This window comes from Drosophila mojavensis, unplaced genomic scaffold (assembly GCF_018153725.1).
Source record: "Drosophila mojavensis isolate 15081-1352.22 unplaced genomic scaffold, ASM1815372v1 contig_36, whole genome shotgun sequence".
Lineage (NCBI taxonomy): Eukaryota > Metazoa > Arthropoda > Insecta > Diptera > Drosophilidae > Drosophila > Drosophila mojavensis.
In genome coordinates this window covers 12,090,020-12,107,686 of record NW_025318858.1, presented here as the reverse complement: position 1 = coordinate 12,107,686, position 17,667 = coordinate 12,090,020, and the positions used below count along the sequence as shown (strand labels likewise).

The window sequence follows — 17,667 nt, the reverse complement described above, 5'->3', positions numbered from 1 at the left end:
GATAGGGGGAGACGTGGCGAAAGAGGGAGGCTTGGCGCGCAGGTAGCCAGCGTTGCTTTTTCGTTTGCGCGTTTTGTGCGGCTCTTCGCAGCGCGAGCATTGCATAACTGAATCACTCTATCTGGCCTGACTCTCTCTCTCTCTCTCTCTCTCTCTCTCTTTCTGGCTCTCTCGCTTTCTGCTGAGGAGCGAGTATAGTAACTAAATTTGAAGCTTGCATTGAGTAAGCTGAACTTGCTCTCACACAACTCTTAAGTGAAGTTTTTCTTTTACCCTCTCTAGAACAGAGCCGGCTACTGCGTAGCGTGGCTCTGCGTTATGCAACAAAAAAAAAAAAAAAAAAAAAAAAAGATTCAAATGATAAACGAACCAAACGCAACTGAAATGCACATTCCAACATTTTCACTCGAGCGAGCATCAAACAATTTGTCAATTCGTCATGCGCTCCAGTCACGGAAATACAAATAAGCAAAGCTGCGATATTATTAAGTATTTCTCTACGTTTCGTTTTTCTTCGGCTATTTGTTTACTCCCGAAATTTACACGCAATAAATAAATACAGGGCGCACAAAGAGGCAGGCAGACAAGCAGCCGCAGACAGCTATGGGGAGAGTGAGAGCGAGTGAGTGAGCAGGGCAAACTGTTTATGCATGTGTGTGTGTGTGTGTGTGCGGACTATCAAAATGCGTTTTGTTTACGTTTTGCCTGCCACTCGATGCAGTTTGCTTCTTTAGTTACTGATAAAATTGTAAAGCCACAAACAACATTTGAAGCGACGACGTAGAGTCGACAATAAGGAGACATACAAGAACCAGACTCATGTAAAATATATATCAAGCGCAAAAAGGCAAGAGACATGACATGAGTGCGAAAGAGATAGGGCGTATGAGAGGTAGAGCGAGGTGAAGCCATGCCACAAACGGCACTTTTAATTAACATGGCTTTGTGAAAATTTAGTGAATTCCATTTAATGAAGTGCTGTGTTAATTAACAGTACCCACAGCTCCAGAAATACAGATCCATCGACTTCATATACATATACATATATGTATATCTATATAGTAGCTTATCGTAACTGGTAATTGTTATCCATGAAGCCACTCACTTGGAACTAATAGCTTCAACTTTGATCTTAACTCCATGCGTGTGCCGAAGTAATTGTCATGGTATAGGTGTGCTTTCCTTGAAGAAAACTCTCTGGCTACTTTATCGGTATGTCGTGTATGCATGTGTGAGTGTGTGTTACAGTTAAGGGCAGAGATAAGCATACTAAATGTTAAACCACACATACTCATATCTTTCTAAAGCAACAAACTCCTATCGAATGTATATTTAAATACTACATTTTTTGTGATAAATAGTTTTCATGTTTTATCTTTATAACATCAGTTAAACGATTTTTTTTTTTTTTTGCAGCAAAGATAAGAAGTACAAATTTTAATTTTTTAATTCAATTTTTGTTTTCATCCTACTCAATTTTTTTTTTTTTTTTTTTTTTTTTTTTTTTTTTTTTTTTTTTTAATCAAATTTTAGTTCCTAATTCATTTAGAATTTTTAGGTTTTCCTAAGATTTTTAAATTATTATTTCTAATTGATTTTATTTTTTTATATCAATTTTTGTTTCCAATATTTTAGAAAGCTTTATATTTTTATGTCTGTTCAGTCAAGTGACTTATTTACTGAATATACCTTTCTTATAATAATAATAATTTAATAATAAATAATTAATTAACGATTTAATAAAAATATAAATTAACTATAATTTTTGAATATGAAGACCATATTTTATATATTTACCTGAATATACTATATAAAAAACTCGAGTACATAAATCTATCTCTCATTCTTTTCTTTGTTAGTTTTTTTTTTTTTTTTTTTTATACCTTTAGCATACTTGAGATACATTATGAAGCGCGTGTTGAGTGTGCTGGCTTTTAACAAAGATAGCATTCCATTTGTTGTACAATTTCGCTTATTTACTTAACATTATTAATGACTGATTGTTGTTGTTTGTGCTCCTTATTTGGGGCACAGCGCGTCGCTGTAAAAATTGTTGTACGTTTTCTTGCGTACGCGACAGTAAAATATTTTCGCTCATTTTATATATGTATATATATATTTTTTTTATTTTTGTATATTTTTATTATTGTTTGTGAAGAGGAAAAAAAAAGAGTTTATGTATTTTAAACTGACCTCATTACGAGCGATTGCTCATGTAAATTGTTGTGTGACAAATGTCGCTGAAGATTTGTTTGGCATTTTTAAGCTGTTCTCTAGACCATTGATGATACGAACCCTAGCTGTAAAAGTTGAGATATCTCTTGCGGCATGTTCACATTCATAAATTACAATTGCTGCATGAGTTATTCGTGGACATTTACTAGGTGTATAATTCTTGAAATCATAAGCAAAAAACAAGAACTTTGCAATCGGGTGTTATCGCCTGGAGAATACTCATTCACGCGCCAAAGGCTGCCAGATCTATTTCCCTCAATCGGAATATATATATATATATATATATATATATATATATGCAAAGCCAATATACTCATTTCAGTTTCGGGATTGAGTATAAAACAACATCGACCGATCCCTACGACACAATTCAAGTGCCTGATAAACAACAATGGAAACAGCTTTACGCTTATCTGGCTCTGTTCATTATGATTATTATTACTATATATGAGTTGTAAAAGCAAATAAGCACTCCAATAAGAATTTACTGTAGCTAAACGTTTTTCACAGGTGGACTCCGTTGAATCGCTAAAAAAATAAGTTATGAAGGTCTTTCAATGTGTGTCTGGATGTCTCGTAACTCAGGTTGAAAGTCAATTTATCAAATGTATACGAAAAAAATAAAATTAAATAAAATAAAAAAAAATTATTCCGTATATAATTTACACATAATTTACGGTACAGGTCTTTTCCGCTCTGTCGAATTACTTATATAAGTAATTGTTTACTTTATTTCGGATTAAATATGATTGGTAAAAATGTCACGTAAATATATACTTATATATATAGAGAGATATTTATTTATTTTTGTGAAGCTTTTGGGTGGGTCGCTTAAGCAAAGCACGTGACGTCGTTGGGATTGTAGAAAATGCGTGCCAGCTTACATAAACTTATCAAATTTATTAGATATGATAAATTTCATAATGCGAGATTTTATCTTTGAGTGTTAATCAAGAAATTTATGAATATAACTGAGTTGGCTACCTACGAGAAATATATATATATAAATATTCTTGATAATAAATGAATAATTCAGATAAAGTAGAAAGATATCAAATATAAAGATTTACTCGGAAAATTTAAATTTAAATTATGACAAAATATTTAAGGCCAAAAAGAAAGAAGTACATAAAATTTAATAGTATTTTTATGGAAAGGAAGAATTACTGTATAAGGTTTATTTGAAAAAATTATAAATATAATTATAAATATTTAAAAGGATTTTTCATTTATATGCATATACATATATACTTAAATATCTTATTTATCCACAAGCTTAGAATAATAAAAATGTAAATTTAAATTTTATAAACATCTACAACTGAGTATGATCAAAAACTATCTTCAATATTTTAACCTAATTTATTTATTACTTTACTGAAGTTTCGCTTCTTTTTTTTTTTTAGATTCCTGATAGAGAATTTTATACCTTCAGCTAATCTGTTTTTTTTTTTTTTTTTTTTTTTTTTTTTTTTTTTTTTTACATACATTTCCAAAGCTTTCTTTTATAGCCAAATTAAAGTTAATTATTTCTTCACACTCTGTGTTCAAACAGGATATGTCCAGCGTTTAAGAACTCCCTAAGCTCAAGCACTTTAAAAGTCATTAAAATTGCACAAGACACGCTCAAAAGACGACAACAACGACGACGGCGACGACGAAGACAACTCCACGATCATTTTTATTGGCCATTACCTCAGGCGCATAACAATTTCCAGCCGATCCAAAAGCCCCGACTTCAGCTGAAGCCAACTTATCAGTTACCAAAGTATTTCCGCATAGCGCACAGCCATGCAGAAGAAGAAGAAGAAGCAGAGGTAGAATAAGAATGATTAAGAAGCACGAGAAGTACGGAGAGCTATCAAAGTGCGTTCAAGAACCATGAAAAGGCCCATCGCAATGGAAATGGATATGAAAATGGGAAAGAAAGGTCTATCTATATGCATGCGTGTGCGTGTAGGGCGTGTAGAGTGTGTGTGTGCGTGTGTGGCTGTGTATATAGGGGCACATGTTTTGCATATCAGCGCTGTCGGGGTCGGCCATAGCCATAGCCATATCCATAGCGTAGTGGGGGTGGGTGGGGATACCGTTGGCTCAAGACCATCATTTCGAATAGATACAAAAAGCGCAGCAACAAGTCAGCAAAATTACGACGGGAGGTGTGCTCGGGTTTACGTGTCTGGAATGCTTGACGGACTACGAAATACAACTGAGAAATAAAATACAACAACAGAAGAAGAAATAAACTGAAAAAACAGCACATGGCATAGCATTTGAATGTTTTTAACTGTTTGCAATGCGTTCGCGGCAGCTGTTTAAATTTTGTTACTGATAACGCAAACGTGAAAAAAAAACACAACACATACGAATAGGAGAGGTAAAATTGAAGTGCAGCTAAACGAATTATTCATACACTAAGAGTCAGCTGAGAGATGTGATACTCGTTACCAAGTTTAAATAATTAAAAATAAAATTAAAAAAATATAATATACATATTTAAATTTAAAATAAAATGAACAAATAATGTCAGCTGCCTTTTGTAATTAGTGTGAAAATAGGAAATCTAACTAATAAGTACTGATTATTATCAAATTTTATTAATAATAAATATATCACAATAAAAAAAAAAGGAGTTTTTTTTTTAATAAATAAAAAATTAGATAATAAATTAGAGCAACTATAAATGAAGTTTATTACTTCACATATAACCAATAAATATAAAGAATTAAAATTTGTCTTATATATAAATAAATAAGAATACACACATAAATATCAGTTTCCATATACTGCAGTCTATACGAATATAATTCAATATAGTTCATATACTCTATGAGAGTGTATCGAAAAATGGTTTTAGCATTTCCATTCCAAAACTGGCACATGCAGCGTGAAACAGAGCCCTGAACAGAGCCAGCCAGAAACCCGCTCTGTTGCGGGTGTGTGCAAGGCACTGAGGCACCTTACAAAAGCCTTTTGTACTTGCGCAAATGTATTTTAGCATTAAATGTTGAGCAAATACAAATGTTTGGTTTTTCCAAAGTTAAAAATGGGTTAGTTTGCACAAAACCGTCGCAAAAAAATGGCAACACAAAGACAACAACAACAGCAGCAGAAGAAACAGTTACACACACATACACGCGTACGATGAACATAAATCAAAGTAAACAATTTGTTCTTTCAATTCTTTAACCGAAAAAAAAACGAAAAGCATTTATTTTCATATACTTAATTTGGGTAAAAAAAAAAAACGAAGAATAATTTAGATATTAACGGCGCATTGGCATGCGAACCAACGAAACCAACATTGGTGAAAAGAACAAATGTAAACGGGACAAGATAAATTAAGAAAAAATTGTGCAGACGCTTATTGATTTTTGCTTATTTGAAATACGAATGCTCACTGCTTATATTGAAATTGTACAGCTGCATGCATATAAGCCATGCCATTTCATCACATTAGGATTGTCTTTATATTCAAATACAAATCGGGAATCCTTTTAATTTTTAAAACTAACAAATAAATAAAATATAATATTAGATGAAATAAAATTATTAAATAAAATATATATATTAATTAATATTAATAATATATATTTAATGAAACAAGCTGAATTTTTATTTTATTTTATTTTTTATTTTAATACTTTTGTTTATATTTAAATGGAATAAAATTATTAAATTAAAACAAAAATTAATTAAATGGTCTAGCAAATTTTTTTTTTATATTTTATATTTTAATCGTTAACAAAAAATTGTAAAATATTGTATCCTATCTGAAATGAAACACGAACCATTCAATATTTTAATAAAATCATAATTTGTTTTTTTTTTCCTCCAAATAGATTTTACACAATGAAGTTATAGCCACAATTTCGGCTAACAATCAATTGTGTTCCTTTTTCTAATGATATTTAATTCCAAATTAAAAACTAAGCAGTACCCAAATCAAATCGGACTGTCAAAACTTATTATCCCCACCGATGGTAGATCAAAAATGAACTCCCAATGCCCGGAAGCACTTTTGAGAATCGAGAAACCCAAAGGATAGACAGCTTATGGCAGCGAGTAGCAAGTGTTTAGCCCGATAATAGCAATAAGTCCAGCTAATGCTGTTTCGTCTTGTCAATCAATTCATTAATCACTAAACTAAGGCAAAGCAACAGAGAGAGAGAGAGAGAGAGGGAGAGAGAGAGAGAGAGTCCAGTCCAGGTTTTATCTACGTTCTGCTTCATTTGTGCTAAAACGTGTTTACGTCAAATTCAAGTAATTAATCAACAGAAAAAGAGACGGCAACAGCATGTGCGAGCGAGAGGGAGAGACAACGCAAGTATATATGCAGAAAAAGTGCGGCTAATTTTCCATTATTCATTGTGGCTGCCTGCTTCCGGTTTTATTTATTTTTCTCTTCACACCACATCGTCATGAAAATTGACTTGTTTTTCATTTTCACGTTAAACTCTCTGACAAACTGTCAAATGTGTCTCGAGTGAAAAGTGTTGGAGGCGACAATTTAATTGTATCTATTCAACTAAAATATCAACATAAAGCGAACAATACAAATATTTATATAAAAAGACAGATAGACAAACTCAAAACAATTCGAGAAATGCTTTCTATCTCTGTGCTACGATCTCCAGAGGCAGCAGAAATTTCATTTGTAACATAAATTTGTTCTTTTTTATGGCCGTTTGCCACAGTTTCACAAATGTCGCCAAGCATTTTTATGTCGGCCATTAAATTATGGGCAAATGTTGTAAATTGTAAAATTTAGATCTATGTGATGTTGTTACTATGGACTGTTAAGATCTAAGGTAGTTTCAAGCCATAAAACTTAATTAGCCAGAAAAACAAATTCTTCGATTTAGATAGCGAAGGCTAAGAAGGCAGACTGAGAGAATCTAAAAACTAAAATTAGTAATTATAAAAATGATATATGATATGAGATAGAAACTTATAAATGATGTATATTTTATAATATTCAAAATATTATATTCATTATATAATATATAACTTAATACTATACTATATTTTAACTTAAAAACACATTTATTTGGGAAATTTAATCTGAATAGAATAGAATTTTATATCAAATATTTATATTTTTGTTCTAGAGAAATTTACTAGATATATAAGAAATATGCAATTTTATCAGCTTGATTGAGCATTTATAGCAAAATATGAAAATGTGTGGAAACACAACAGGAACAAATATTTCCTGATTTTGTAGTATTTTGTTGGTGAGACTTGAAATGTTTAGCCGAAGGTATCTACATATATATTATCTAACCTTGAAATATATAAATAGAATAATAATTTGTATTATTTTAGTTAATAAATTCCAAAATAAATTATAATTCAACAATTATAAAAATTTTAGCTTTTGAAGCTTCGCAACGGCTGAAATTAATTATAAACAAATTAATTAACGAGCCCATTGAAGTTCATTTGAATATTGTGTAATTAAATGAAGTCTAAAAAGTTTGCTACGCATGTATTAATCAAATATCTTTGACGTTTTTCGCAGAACCTCGGGGGAAGCTAGACTCATCTACATAAGTATGAATATAAGAAGCACATATATACAGATATACAATGGTACATACTAATGCTTATATTATGAGTCGAATTCATTTTGCAGACAAATCCGTTTCACACATGACTTCGTCAATGGCAGCGATTTATTGATTTTTATCAGAAAAAACCCACGTTAGGACGCCTTCAAGTATGCAATCAATTGATAGACTCTCGGACATTATTTAAATCTAGACTTACGAATATATATTTATATATTTATATATAAACACCTCGCTTGTGCTAATGGCAAGTCTACGTAGCTGTTACATATCTATATCTGTGTAGAGATTCAGCCCGAGTCTAACTGCGACACTTAATTGAATTTCAAGATTCTTGAATGCAAGCGACACGTAATTAGTTGACCAAAAATAGCACAAAAAAGTTGTCATGGCAAGTCACAAGTCGAGTGTGTTATATGATATATATGTGCATATATATGTATACACCCCATTGTATATATTATAATATAGTATAATATAACACTCTCCCGATTGAAGCTGAGCTGTCTGCTGCCTGCTGTCTATTCGCAGCTCTTGGACTTTGGTTCGTAGAAAAATTCCATGACCAAAACAAATTTAATTAAAAATTTATAACGCGCAATAGCAACCAAAAAAAAAATACAAGAAATAATTAAATGGAATTGCGTGTATATCAAAATGAACGACTCAGCAAATATCCTACCAGATATTTATGACAGATGTTCAATAATTTTTATGCAACACTTTACGCATAAATTGAATTTACATTTTGTTTTATTTATCTAGTGTTATGAATCATATATACACACTGCACACTTCTCAATTTTACAGGGTATACACAATAGATTTCATATAAATTTGCATAGTCTAGCCAAATGCGAAAACAAATAGAGTAGAGCACTAAAATATTTGCTTTGCTTTGTTCTATTTCCATATGCCAAATGAAACAACAACAGCAACTATAAAATATTGAAGAAGAAGAGGAAAAGCTCGTCATCATTATTGTTACGATTTTGGATGGTCTGGCCATTTTTGGCAGACCTCTTGAGAGTCTCGGGCACACAATGCGTTCACACGACGAGTGCCGATTGCCACGCCCACCACCGTGCACCGCCGCCCATCAATAAAATAATCGACACTTAGCCCAGAGGGGGGGGGGGGAGGGGTGAGCCGTGTAGATCGCATTGTATTTGAATTGGGTTCGAATGGCGAATGGTTTAGTTATTTTTTCTTTGCCTCTCTTCGGATTGTATAAAATATGCAACAATTGGAATGGAATGGAATTTTCTGCCCCATTTTCAGTTCAGCTGATTTGCATTGGGGCGTTGTAAACAACAACGATATACGATACAAGATTTTCATTCACCCTATATACATATGTATGTATGTATATATAGAACTAGTTGTTTCCCCCAACCCAGCCATGCGTCACACACTAATTAACTGCTAAAGATTTTGGCATGATTTATGCGTTGCGCAGCGAGCGGCCTGTCAATAAAGTTCACAATCCATCATATTCCTTTATACATGTGCATAAATACACATACTTATATATCTGTGCGATATTGTAGAGGGAAAATCTTTCGAGTTTTTTAAGACCGTCAGTATTTTTAATTGTCAAACAGGTTGTACGACTTTTTAAGGAAAAGAAATCAATCAGTAAAAACTCTGTATTTTTTTTTTTGTTCAGTAAGAAACACTAATTTATAAAAGTAATAATAAAAACAGTTTATCGAAGTATAAGAATTTTTAGCAAAGCAAGCAAAAAAAAAAATATTTTATAATATATGTTTAGAAAATATATAAAATATGAAATCATCTATCTATGAAAAACATTCATATTGGAAATATTGAGTTTTGCCTAAATTATGTGCTCATTCGCAATTCAATTTGGCAGCCCACTTATAAATCATATTTTTATATAGCATAAGTAATATCTATTTAAAGAGCATTTAATTACCGACTAAAGATTTTTTTCTTCTTTCATATTTTCTCATATTTTATTTTCGTCATAATTACGCAGAGCGCGTATTACACAATTTTCAGACACATTCATATAAGCATGAGTTATTCCACACACACACACACACTTTCATAGTTAGCTAAGTGTATATCTCTATCTCTATCTGAGTTCACTTTATTTATTTGGCTTTTATGTAAATTCACTTTGAATTGCTTTAGAAATTTCGCTAACCATAAATAAAGCTGCGTAAATTTGACATTTAGCACTTGAATGAGCCATTTTTATGGAGGGCCTTAACAAGTTGTTTATGCCCAGATGGATAACCGAACCAAGAGAAAGAGACAGAGAGAGAGAGAGAGAGCAAAAGCATCGAATAAATGGATTTTTAATGCTGGCACTCGAGGAAAAACTGATGTCAGAACACCAATCTGTGTACAGGTTGTTTTGGGGTAAGTTTTAATGGCTCGATCCAATCAAACCAGAAAAACAAATATTGAAGTAATTGTATTTGTATCTCGAAATAAGTGGAACATAAATGTTTTCCTAAACATATTTTTTGCTCCAATTGGACCAAGGTTTGATAACTAATTTATTACTATTGAATTTAGATGGTGATTTTAATGCCTTATAGGAATTTAAGGTAAACCAAGTTTAAATATTGGCATATATTTTGCAAATACATATAATACACGCAATAATTTAACTTCTGATGCTTTACAGTAATGCAGTAAAAATTTAAGGTAATTTTTTTTTAATTTTTATATTATTTTAATTTTTAAAGTTTATTTTTTTTTTAAATTTGTTTTAAAATGCATTTAGTTTATTTTTAATGTTTTTAATTTTGTAGACTAATATTAAAAATTGTCTTAAGTTTTTCATTTATTTATTTAATGATTTGTTTATTTATTTAAATATATATATAATTTTTTCTTTTATATAAATAAATAATTTCTTAGGTAACCTGTATTTATTTGATATTATTATTTTTTTTTTTATTTTTATTTACTATAATAAATAATAACATAGCAATTTCAATATGTTAATTTTTAGTGAATATTTATCTCAAATATCATTAAATGCTATTCCACAGCAAAAATATTTAGGATTTGTAAATAAACTTGTCAGTTCAGTGTTTTATGCATGTTAAGATAAAATCCTATCAAAAAGCTGCAAATAAATCTTGTTGTGCCTTTTTTATATCGAATGTCCTGCAACGCCCTAAATTGTAAAGCTTCCAGAAAAAACACTCAACACCTTTCCGTTGGCAGTTTTTGTGGTTGCTGTAGTTTGTGTTGCTTTTTTTTTATTTCACACACAAAAGAAGGAAGAAAAAAAAAAAAAACCGACTCATTTCCAACAGCTGCAAACTACACAGAACAACAGCAAAAAATCACAACAAAAAATTTTGCTTACGCCAAAAAAAAAAAAAGACAGGAATAACAACAAAAAAACATCTAATAATTTCTAAAGATGCTGCCGGACTCTCATTGTCTGCGATATAAGATTTTTTTCGACTGCCAGATTTGAATACGCAGCGGCGCAGAGCAGTTGTCGCCGCAGCAGACATAAATCTTGTTTTGATTTATTTATTTGTGGATACTCAACAACAGCAGAAGCAGCGCAGCAGCAGCAGCAGACGTCGACAGAGCGCAGCGAAAAGGAACTGCTTCAAGTCCAATTCAAAGCTTTTGGCGCATAGTTTACAATAAAAATGCGCGCGTCGCTCTAATAATCAGTGTGAAGCTAAAAAAGAAGAGGAAGAAGACGAACCAGCAACAACAGCAACCAGAGAAGACAAGAGAGCAGCAGCAGCGCCGGCAGCTTCGACGTCAGCAGCAACAGCAGCCAAAGACAAAGAGCGGCTCAAATTTCGGCAAAGGCAAGCAAAGGGCGCCCTACGCTTATGCTCTCTCTCGCTCTGTCGCTCTCTCACACACTCAACGACGGCTGTTAGAAGCAGCGACTAAGCAGCGAACGCTTTGCTTATTTCGGTTAGCTTGTCGTTTTTTCGTTGGTGACCTTGAAAAAGCTGTATCTAAAAATCGAGTGCAATCAACTTTATAAACACTCACACACGCACACAAACACAAATGCTGAGAGCCTCTGCAGCACACATGCTCATTAATATTTCCCCTACATTTCACACACACACAAGCCAACAGTGCCAGAACGTTAGGTAGCTTGAAGCCCCAATATGCCGCCATCTCTCTCACACTCTTCCGTTCTTTGCTGTACGTAGTTGTATGCGTGTGTGTGTGTGAGTCTGTGTATTTATTTGTGTGCGTGTTAAACCGCATATAATAATTATTCTAGATTCTGTGCTCTCTTTCTCTCTCTCTCTCACACATACACACACATACACTCGCTTCTTGTTGCTGTTGTTGTTGTTTGTATTAGTTGTGTTTTGCTTCTTTGAAAGGTCGCTCTGACGTTTCGGTCTGGTCAGTCGCTGCTTTTTCGGAGTTTATCTTTCGGTTCACTTTTTTTTTTTTTTTTTGCGCTTGTATGTGGTAATAATAGAGTTTAGCGGCGTTTAGCCGAAAAAACGAAAACAACAAATTGCGCTTAAAGTTGTTTGGGGGCAGCACTCGGGCAACAGGTAGCCAAAGCAAGCAGCAGCAGCAGCTCAACATCTGAGGCAAACTTTTGTTTGTGCAGAAAAAGCAGCAAAGCAAAAAACAGAAACTAAAAACCAAAGAACAAACAAAATCAAAATGGTCGCTAACCATTTCAACTCTCCGAGCTTAGTAAGAATTGCGAAATGCTCTTTTACGCAATTTAACTGTCAACTGAGCTTTCGCACAGCCATTTTTATGAAGCTTGTAAGTTATGTGCGCAAATCTACATTGGAGTTAGAATTTGACGGAATTAAAGCTTTTAAAATATGCTAGATATTTCTGTTAGGCAGCCTGAAGCAGTTAGACAAGTTTGTTTCCAATTAGAGGTCTAATAGGAATTCTAATAAGAGCTCGTCGCAAATTTTTATCTAATTTTAAAATGTTGTTTTTTTATAATTGGAATTTCTGTTTTCAACTGTTGAAGTATAAAGCGATAGTTAAATTAAATAAATACAACATAAAATCGGTTTGATAATATAATCTAAGAATATAATTAGAGTTCGCCATAAAGTCAAATGCAATATGAAAATATTTAAATACATATTCTGATAAGAAATACTCTGTTATCAAAATCAATTTACACAGATAAGCTTAAATGAATATCATTAAAACCTTTGTATTAAATAGCCAAAATATGTATATTTAATCTTATAAGAATATTCAAAATTTAAATAAAATCAAGTTTTCTCTACCAAATACAGAGTTAAACTATAATAATTTGACAAGATACAAGTATACAGTTGTATATATGTATATGTATGTTAATTATATATTAAATGAATACAAAATTATGTACCATCTTTTTAGTTATAGCTATTAACAAAACTACGGCTAATTATGACTTAATCATAAATTACATTAATATATATTACTATACTACTATATTGACTCTGAAAGGTAGGCTCTCATCTGGCCAGCGCTTGGCTGTTTGTTGGCAGTTCAAAAGCCTGCTAATGTCTTAGCTGTTTATTTATACGGCATTAAATCGGCATTCCTTCGATTTGATGCCTGCATTAGCTCACTCACAGCTTCAAGCCGAGTGCGTGCCATAAACATTTTTGAATGCCAGTCAACAAACGAACCTATGACATCAACATTATTTCAGCCAAAAAAAAAATGTATTTATATATTTTTAACATATACATACATTCATTTAAGCCACCCTTTAGAGAAGGTGTACTTGAAAGTTGTGACAGGTAGCTTAGGCTCTGTGACTATATGTAGATAATCAATAAACAATATTTGTATTAATTTAAATATTCATATCAAATTAATTGTAATTTGTTTTTTAATTAGTTTCAAAAAATTTGAATTGAGTTTTATGCCATAAATTCAAACGCAAAATATATCAGACTGCTATTATTAGTAGTATTAAGTTAAATAATTTGATGGCTTTTCTCACGTTCATAAACAAAACAGGGCACAAAACCTATGAGTCAAATTTAGCCCTTTGACTGATGTAGATTATTTAATTCAGCAGAAAAGAGATGAACAAATCTTTTGTTGTTATTTTGTTTATTTATTCATTTATTATTTTTTTTTTTTTTTTATTTGTTGCTGTTGTTTTTGTAGCTATTGCTTGAGTCTAACTCTGGCCAACTTTGACTTGAGATTTTTAATTGAGATAATTGTAGTGAGCCACAAAAATACAAACGTCAGTCGGCAGCAATACTTAACGCTGCTTAAGTAAATACAGCTAATACAAAACGGGTGATGAATAATAAACGAGTAATTTATACCCTGTACAGCTACTTATTTAGAAATTAGAGTAATAGAAAATATAAAATTTTTATAAATTATAAAAAGCTTTAGCTCAAATATATATTTACTTCTTTTTTGTTATATATAATATAAATAAATATAAATATAATTAAGTATATTTTTTGTTAATAATTAAATTTTCTTTTTTTAAGAATAGTTGTTTTTAATTTCCTTTTTTTTATAACAATTATTTATATGCTGATTTTTTGTTTTATATAATATAAATTAATATAAATATAATTAAGTATATTTTTGTTTTGTGTTTTTGTGAATAATTAAATTTTCTTTAAATAAGAATTTTTTTTTTTTTTAATTTACTTTTTTATAACAATTATTTATTTATTTATATGCTGATAAATCCAGTAATGAATCTAAACTCTTGTATCTCCCACAGGGTATTTAGTGAAAGTCTGAATCATAGTTTTCATGAACTTTTCCTCAAATGAGCTAAAACATTTGTCTCGCATTTGCGGCGTGTCTGAAATGTCAGGTTTGTTTTTTGTGAAAATTTAGGATAAACACAGACGTCAATTAGTTAATTTGCTTTTAGAGGCACACAACAAATATATGAATATACACGTATATATATTATATACGCCTGAGCACATGACATTAAAATCAGGGCGTACAGTACGGCTCGAAAAAAATGTGGTAAGCGCTTGCAATTTGATTTTTTAGCTAAAACACAAAAACAAAAGTGTATCAAATCAAATTCATATGAAGAAGCATGTAGAGTATATATACATGCTTACATACACACATGCATATATATACATATTTATATATGGCATACATAATATTAAAAGAAATCGCACCCAAAAAACCAAATTGGCATAAACTACGCCGAAAATAAATTGAAATCTAAAAATGAATTTCAAATGCGGCAAACCCCAAAAACGCGAAGCAAAACAAAACAAACATCAAGTTGAGAGTGTGAGTGTGTGTGTGTGTGTGTGGGTGTGCGAGAGTGTATGGGTGCGTGTATGTGTGTCTGTGCTGAAGGAAATAGTGTAGTTAAGCCGACAAATGACAATCGCAGTTCTTGACATTTGTTGATACGTAAATGTGCCGAGTGAAATGTAAGCAAAACGGAATGCAACGAGTTCTTTTTGTATAGAAACTCGGTTTCAAGATTAAAATAGAAAACAGGAATGTGCAAGACAGAGACAAAGAGAGAGGCGCGGAACTCGATTTGGGAACTATGCATCTATGTGGTTGTAGATTCTTAAACCATGCTCAAAATATATACATATATGCACATGTATACAAAATGTTCTTGTTTCGTTTAAAAATAGCATGTGAAGAGCTCTCCAAATATAGATACTATCTCTTGTTAACTATTTACCATAGGAAATGTTCTGATAACTGATAACTGTTATTACTATTGCTACTATTTGTTCATTTCAAATATAGAAAAGATAATCAGAGACATGCCGAATTCATTCAAATACAGATAAATTTCTTACAGATGTATTCATTGAAATAGTAGTGTTGGTAAATCAACAATAGATATATTACTATTTTGTTAACACATCTGTATAAGATACATAATATATTTTATGCTTCGTCCAAACATAGATATTATGATAAAGAAGCAAATCGTTTGTCTGTGATCACAAAAAACAGTATTCTTAAAAATAGTAGTATGTAGTAGTATGAAAATATTAGTATAATAGTATGTTAGATGCCGATATGGAAATACTACTTCCAAGATCTGAGCGGTAGAAGATGAATGAAAGCATTATTACATGATATATTTTATGCATTATCATACAAAATATGTAACAACAATAAGCAACAGAATACAAATATTATCATTAATATACGAAATGCATGAACTACTAACTCATAATATATTTTATGCTCTTTCATATCTTAGTACAAAATAAAGATACAGTAAAATATTGTACGTAAAACCGAAATGCAACATATAAACAAGAATAAAAACAATTTATACAAATTTTAAACAATTTGCTTTTTTCCATTTCTCAACTTCTCTTCATGCTGCATAGCAATCGATCATTATCATTAAACCGATATGAATTCATCTCCCCTCTTTTTATTTTATTTTTTTGTAGACCCAATATCGTTATCCACTGAGCTGCGCACATGAACAATTTGAGACATTTCAAAAATTATTTAACTACTATTTAAATGGCAGTCAAGAGCGCGGTTGAGAGGCCTTCAATCCATTTACGAAGAACTTCAAAAAGAAATTAAAATTATAGCAAAGCTCATGAAGCATACGAGCAAAAAAAAAAAAAAAAAAACGAAAGGCAGTCAAAAACCTGTTTTGGCTGGAAAACAGCAACAAAAATTTTAACGAAGAAGCAGAAATTGGTATGATATTGTACGTAAGCAGTAATTGAAGTTACCGTAATTATAAACGTAGCCAGCAACAAGAACTTGCAAACAATAAAATTTAAGTAGGGCTTATGTTTTGTTTTTCTTTTTTTTTTAACTACGAATATTAAATACACTGAAATGGTGTGAAACACCACCAATTCATGATTGTAAATAATATGATCGTTTGGCATACCTAATAAATGACAAGAAACAAAGATAGTTGATTGATGATGATATAAAGATATCTTTTCAGATTAAACACTTAAAAAAAAAAATAAATAAATAAATAAATTTAAAAAAATAGGCACAGAGGATAAATGAAACAAGTTTTTTAGATATATAAAATATATGAAGTTAATAGAGTTTATATACACCTATTTGGCATATATATATATATTATTTATAAAAAATAATTAAAAGTTCTAACTAAAAAAAAATAAAAGTTTAAGAAATAAATATATGTATAATTTTTATTTATTTATTATTAAATAATAAATAAATTACCATGTAACAAAAAATATATATATAAAAACAAAATGGAAAAAGTATTGTAATAAACTTGTTTATATAATCGATGATATAAAATATTTGGTTTTTCTTTATTCTAAATGCATCTATTAAATTAAATTTAGTTATTATGGAAATTAATAACTAATATAATATACCATTATAAAAACCAGTCATATTTATGCCCAGTTGGGTATTTAGAATTCATTTTTCGCCAGACAACTGGAAGTAAGAGCCCGAAACATTCCTCGGGGGGCTACGCTTCTTTACGCAATTAACATGGACAAATATTTATTTTTTGAGCGAGTAAAATGAAAACTTATTCATTTGCGGTTCACATCAAATTGTGCAACATTTCATACTGTGGGTGCCAAGCCAAGCGTAAGTGGAGCACAAGTTCCTTTTCTCCAGTTATAAGACGAAAAACGTGCACTTTACGTTTTTCCTCAGTACCAGAAAGATGAGAAAACGAAAATGAATAACAGCAAAAATAATAATGAAATAAAACAACATTCAAGGTTTTGAGGACATTGACGCAAAGTTCAGTGAGTGAGTGAGAAAGGAATGAGAGATAGTGTGTAAGAAGCAGAGAAGTTGAGGCGACAACAACAAGTTTGTATTGGAGCATACAATGCATATAGAGATACAGATGCATATATTTATTTATAATTTTTTTTTTTTTTTT

The 17,667-nt window shown here is 31.1% G+C and overlaps 1 protein-coding gene and 1 long non-coding RNA gene across 3 annotated transcripts in view; one reads left to right on the top strand and one right to left on the bottom strand.

Moving 5' to 3' along the window:
* LOC6576602 (neurogenic protein mastermind) overlaps positions 1-17,667 on the bottom strand; it is a 109,030-nt gene that overhangs the window by 86,935 nt on the left and 4,428 nt on the right. The window lies entirely within an intron of this gene.
* Positions 3,309-4,483, top strand: LOC122757250. Its single transcript, XR_006357212.1, has 2 exons — positions 3,309-3,410; positions 3,791-4,483. It is a non-coding gene; the product is annotated as an uncharacterized LOC122757250 (long non-coding RNA).